Below are 7,200 nucleotides of genomic sequence, written 5' to 3'. Positions count from 1 at the left end.
ATCAATGCATACTACGTAGAAACCCCAGCTGAAGTGAAAGTTGTCATCTCTAAATGGGAAAGAGAACTAAATGCTAACATCAAAAATGAAGAGATTCAGGTAGAGGAATGGGAGACAATAGTCAAAGATCCAGGCAATACCAAAGGCCACCAAACTTTGTTTCGGCAGACCATCCAATAGTATTGGGTTATGAAAAACATCATGGCTTGAGCAATGACCACCTATAAGGAAAGAGAAGATCCGAAAGAGGACAAACCAACATAACCAAGTCTAGAGGATCTTCATAAGGAGATATATTTTGTCCAAATGCAATTGTATCAAAACAATCTTTGTCTGAATAGGGTCAAACAAAATCTCCAGAATATGATGCAAAGAAAAGTACCAGGATCGAGCACGAAATCCCAGGCCCGAGTCGATTCTTCAGATGAATGAAGTAGCCCTGCTAGTTAATTTTTGTTTTGATGACGGTTAGCATCTACTTTTCAGCATGAAGCATATAGAAGATAAAGTAGCCAATGTAGCATGGATGATTATAATAACTTTGTTTAAATTTTGGACAACATTCAATGAAAACATGTGGTCAATAGACTTGGTTTCTTGCAGGCGGGTGGGGCAGGTTGAGGCCACCTGCAATTTTGTTCAAACCAAACTTATTATTATGAAATATTAATAGAAAAGGGGATCTACCAAGCTTACACCAAAGAAAAAGGTAGCAATAAAGGTAGCTATGCCTTTTTTGCTTTTCAATTTATTTAAAAAGAAGGATATGAAATTAAATTGAAATAAAATATATATTAAATAATAAGTTATGGTTTTTTAAATACTTAATATTAGTAAGTTATATATTAACCATAGTATCAGCTCATGGTATTGTAACATTCTATTTATAGGTTAAAAAAACCGATAATAAAGTGAAAATAAACGTTTATTGTTAAAAGTATTGCATGTATTATTTGTATGCATATATGTTAAACTCATATATTCATTTTTAATAATAATAATAATAATATAATTTAAAATAAAATTATAGTTTATTTAAGTTGTAATCTAGTTGTTTTAAGCTTTAGAGGTTTTCCAAGGCATATTTTAAGGTCAATTTCATATGATATCTGACAAGAATTTGTTGGATTCACAAATTTGATGTGTTTTAAGCTTTGGAGGTCTTCCAAAGCATATTTTATAGTCAATTTCATCTCAAATCTGACAAAAATTTATTAGATTCACAAATCTTCTCTAAATTCTTCACAATCTAAATGCCATAAGGCTTTTCACTACCTTAAATCCATATATACATTTAAAAATAAATTTTAAATAAATAAATAAAACACAATTTGACCAAATTCAAAATAAAATCTCTGAAACATACAATAATTAAACATAAAATAGTTAACATCTTTATTTAATTTTTATAATTTTTTTATTCTTAATAATATAAGATGTATTAAAAAGTGTTTTGACAATTTTATAAATAAATTATAAAACATTTGCTAACTATTTATTTACATAACCACAGCAATTTATTTAAAATCTAAAATCAACCTGCATAAAACCAAACAAATGACTTGTGATATGTTTGATAACGAACTTTTGCTGTTGAGCTGTTCTTTATTGCCGTAACAAAGCATGGCCCAAAAATAGTAAAGTCAAGCAACTGTCCCACTGGCTAACGGGTTGTTATCCATTAAACTGCAAAATTCACGGGATTGTATTCAGTAGCTGACATAAAAATCAGAACAGCTGGTGGGAGTTCTGGACTGGTCTGCGTCTGGTGCGGGCATCGTCGTAAGAATAGGGTTCCTGAAAGGTTGACAGCACCACTAACGAAGAAATCACATGCACGTTTTATTAAAAAAAAAATATTCCAAGTATTTTAGATCCGGAATGAAGATGGATCTACAGTTTATAAAATTGATCAAATTTGATATTGATGAGATCTTGCCATTGTGATTAGGCAAGTTTCACTGTTTTTATTTTGTTTGTAATGTCGAGCTCTGGTCCGTTTTATTACTAGATTTCATGAATAGAAAAAGAAAAATATTCCTTAAAGTATTTTAGATCCGGAATGAAGATGGATCTACAGTTTATAAAATTGATCAAATTTGATATTGATGAGATCTTGCCATTGTGATTGGGCAAGTTTCACTGTTTTTATTTTGTTTGTAATGTCGAGCTCTGGTCTGTTTTATTAATAGATCTCACGAATAGAAGGAAAAGGGGTTATTATTAAGATTCCTCTTAGCTTCTGACTCTGTATATTTGGGTTGGTGTGTTTTATGACTAGATCTAATGAATAGAAGGAAAAGGGATCATTATTAAGATTCCTCTTAGCTTCTGACTGTGTGTATATTTGGGTTAGTATGTGCAGGGAATGGATTTAAGGCTTAGTTGGCAAGATCAATAAATGCTCACGGTGGAGCTTTTCTCATAATACCAGTGTACCAAGGTTGGAGATTATCATCATGGGGCACGGTATCAATGATAGTTATCGCCAAATCTGTGATGATTTTGACCCCGAAATTTCCCCATTAAAGAAAACGACTGCAACTCTGGTTAGGCATGGAAGGTTCCCTCAATGGAGATGGAGTTGCTTCAATGCCAAGAAGGTCAGGGTGTGCCAAGGTTTTGTAATGGACGATCAGGATGGTTTCTTGTTGGGATACTGCAGAAGAACAAGTCGGAGACATCAGCTTTTCTGCAGGCTGAAGAATGAGTTGAATCGAATGATGATTAAGCCAAAGTCATCATCAACTGTGATATTCAAATATGATGCAGTGAGCTATTCTCTCAACTTTGATGATGGAAACTCTCAATATGATCCACATGCTTTGCATTTGAGTTGTCAGATGCATGCAAAACCAGTACAAGCTGAGCCAGACAATGGCTATTATTGATCCACACAGTGCTATTGATCACTTCTGTTTTTATCTGGTGAGATTATAGCTGATGTTTTGATCTTCAGAGGAACAAAGATGTTTTCCATGGAAATAAAGATGGTCTTCGTAGAAATTTTGTTGAAGACTCCAACCAGATTAGCTCGATTGATTAAATGAAACCCATAGTTCAACCTTTTTTTTTTAATGATAATTTTTGGCTCCTTTTCTGCTACACATCATGTTGTATAAATATATGAATATTTGCTTGCGAAGCAGCAATATTCATTTGTGATTTCAATTGATTATCTCTGTCTTTTAGAAAATTATATTAAACAACTAGATTACTTTCTGTGGTAGGCTGTTGATTTTACAAGGTTTATTCAGTAATGGCTTAAACCGTTAGAGTTGATTCATAGAAAAAATGTATTGCATTGTAACAATATTAGATGAACCTTCGCAACTATATGTATGTTTCTTTGTTTATATGCATCTTTGTTAAAAGAATCAGTAGGAAGTTAATTATCACTTTTAAGTGAATTAGATCCACCATTGTGAGTAGCTAAAACAATCTATACACATTATTACATAGTAGCTAGTACCTGCTCATTAGTTTAAATATACAAAATTATTTAGTGTTAAGGTTTAGAATCTTTCTAATTTAGGCTTTACTAAATGGTAAATGGAAGTATTTTGTTAATTGTAATTTTGCATTATGATGGTGGAGAATTCGGGCATTTATTTGAGAAAATCTAGCATCATTTTTTGGAAATCTTGGTTACAATTGTGAAGTTTCAAAAGGGTTCTTGATGTTGTTGAATCCATTTCCACCGTAGGAAAAATGATTCAAACACTTTTCTCTTCAGATTCAGGCTAGAATTTCGTCTTTTGGGCAAATTTGTGGTCTTTGTAGAGAACGCCAAGTATAGATAGATATATTTTGAAGAGTAGTTGTTCTTGCTATATATATTTTGAAGAGTAGTTGTTCTTGCTAGATATAGGTTGAATATATTTCTTAAAAGAATATATAAATATTAAAAATTTGTTGTTTGAATTGATAGCCATTTTAAGTTATTGATAATTTTTTACTTATTTGTTATTGATATTAAGTAAAATTATATAAATTTTTAACTATAATTTAATTTATTTATTTAAATCATTTTTTAATTTATTTGCTTAAATCAATTTTTTTAGGTGTCTAACTATTTTTAACATACTTTAAATAAAAATTTATGGTTTGAATCAATTTTAACTTGATTATTAATTAGTTTATCCAATTGTATTTGTTTATGAATAATGTTATTTAACTTGCATAAATTTTGGTGTGTAGTAACCACTAAAAGGTATGCACATTTACATTTTTACTCTTACTTATTAAAGTGTTGAAGAAAACATAAATAATGGTCGAAAGTATTATGGTAAGTGTATTTATTTACATCTTGTTCCTATTCATTTTATATACAAATATTTTCTTAAACTATGATGGGTAGTAATTGATGGTAATAGTTTTGGTGGTTTACAATGAAAAATCTAAAAGTATCTAAAATTCATGGCATACATATTGCAAATGCATCCAAAAATTATGGCACAGAGTTATCCACATGGCACTATGTTGTGCAAAGGTTGCAATAAGTCATTATGGAATAAGATATGAACCAATCATAGTCCATGACATCATCCAAAATGTTTCTGAGGGAGTGTATATGACATGCAAGTGAGTTATTGAACCAGTTAATGATGATTTTAGAGTCTCCAAATATTTGAATATGTGTACATTCATGTGCAAGAGAAAAATGGAGGAGATGTCTAAGAGAGATCAATTCAGCATAATTGTTTGTACCAATCCCCAAGCCCATCTGGATTTGAAAGTAATGATTTTCATATCTTTGCAATAATATACCCCCCCTCCCCTCCACACATCCTTGATCTTGTGCAACACCATCAAATTATGCCCAAGAGAGATTATGGTCAATGACTTCTAGTGTCACAACGCGACCAGGAGGTGTGGGATCATCTTCTGGGATATCATGATAGGCATTAATAATTTGGGCAATAGTTGATGGCCAGCAAGCCACTCTGTCTCTGAAAATGAAGTTGTTCCTATTCAGCCAAATGGTCCAACAAATTATCAGAGGAAGGCAATAAATTTTCTGGTTCGAGGACCCCTCCCTCCAATGATTCCATGCCTCCAAAACATTTTTCCTGTGCCATCTAATGGAAATGGAAAATGTTGATAGAACTTGTTCCCATATGTAGATCACCGATGGGAATGGAGAAAGAGGTGATCAATTGTTTCCTCTGCTTGATGACAAAGTACACACCAAGAGGGGCCGAACAAGGATCTTTTCATCAAATTACCCTCGGTTGGTGTCTTGTTCATTAAGATGTTCTGCATAAATAGTTTGGTTCGAGGAGGAGCTTTAAGATTCCAAAGAGTATGCCATTAATCCATAAGCACATGCAGCATATGGGCAACATGTATGATGGTATAACCATCTCTAGGAGTGTCTGCACCATGCCCAATAGGGGCACAAATAATTTCATCAACCCCCTCCTTAATGCAAACATGAGATTCTGACACCACAGTGATATATCCTGCTTAAGCTTGCTGCCATTGTACATGTATACCCAGTAAGTCAACTGAATAGGGAGGTGTTCTCTGAATCAACAATGTTGGCAATCATGAGGATATCTCCGTTCTTGAGAAATGTAATGAGGTCGGGAGGAAGTCGATACATGTTTCCACATCTAATCCAGGGGTTTATGCCGGTATGTACAGATGAGCCATCTCTAATTCGCCAAGTAATTCCATTTATGATAGTGGACAGAGTATGTAATACAGCTCACTAGATCATAGATATACCATATCTTTGCCATGTAGGTAGACGGATCCAATCCATAAGCTGGTAAGGCCAAATATATTTATAGTGTACCACCTCAGTCCAAAGACTGTGCGAGGTAAGAATGAGCCATCCCATCTTTGAGGAAAGTGCATGAGCGAAAGAGTGAAGGTCTTTCAAGCCGCATCCTCCCCATTTCTTTGGGATTGCAATGTGTCTCCCACCCAAGAAAAAGTTTCCCTTCTTTGTATCCATTCCAAAGGAATCTGCAGCAATTTTTTTGTATTCGAGAAAGAATTCCTTTCAGAATCCATGTCAAAGACATCTAATACACTGGAGTAGACTCCAAGACCATTTTAATAAGAACTAATCGGCCAGCTCTGGATAAAAACTTATGGTTCTAGTTGTGTAATCTCTTTTCAAACTTCGCCACAAGCCATATCCAGTTCGCAATTTTGTAACAGTGGGGTTTGATTCGGAACCCAAGATATTTGAGCCCATCTTCCAAAAGAAGGCTCTAAAATGGAAATTTTTGTAGTGCAAATATGAGCTTCCTATGGAGTGCAGGCTAAGAGAGTGAAGGTGGATTCAATCTATTAGGTTCCATACCATTGGCTGATGAAAAAAGCAACAATATATCATATAATACAATGGTATCCCGAATGTCCCCATTGAGGAATAAGCACGTCATCAACAAAAAGGAGGTGCGTAAGAATGAATTGATCTGTAATTTTGAGACCTTGTAATCGCCCCTCTTTTTTCCAGGGATATTAATCTACTAAGTCCTTCCATGACAAGGAGGAAGAGGAGTGGGGAAAGAGGGAAACCTTGTCTGAGGCCTCGTTTTGCATGAAAAAGGTTGGAGGCAGAACCGTTGATTAGGACACTAAATGAGACAATAGTGATGCAGCACATGTTCCATTAGATGAAAGGGAGAGGGAAGCCTAAATGGGTTAGCATCATTCTTAAGTATAGCTAGCTAACTCAATAAAATGCTTTCGAAAGATCGATTTTGAGGATGGCTCCTTTTGAGCTGCTTAATATTAATGGAATGGAGGGCCTCATGTGCGGTGCCAATAGCCTCATGAATTTGTCGGTTATGAAAGAATGAAAATTGTTTAGGTGAAATATGATTAGATAAAATAGGCTTAAGGCGGTTAGCTATAATCTTGGCAATGATCTTGTAGAGTTAGTTGCAAAGAGATATAGTTCTAAAATCATTGTAAGAGAGCAGAGAGTCCACTTTGGGAATGAGTGCGATGACGGTGGAGTTGATAGCCTCGTACATGTGCCCAGATAGCCTAAAATCCTCCACCATCTTAAGGAGGTCTTGTCCAATGGTATCAAAAAAGGTTAAGTAAAATTCAACAAGCCAAGCATCTGGTCCTGGACTTTTGTCTTTTTTTGAACCATTTTAGCGTACTTTCCAATTCTCCCATAGTAACAGGTTTTGTGAGCTCCTTTGCCTCATTTGGGTCAACAAACTGAGG

This window comes from Pinus tabuliformis, chromosome 1_2, assembly GCF_031772625.1.
Source record: "Pinus tabuliformis cultivar Carrire ecotype Pingquan chromosome 1_2, CPIR1, whole genome shotgun sequence".
Lineage (NCBI taxonomy): Eukaryota > Viridiplantae > Streptophyta > Pinopsida > Pinales > Pinaceae > Pinus > Pinus tabuliformis.
Note: the sequence above shows the minus strand (reverse complement) of the source record.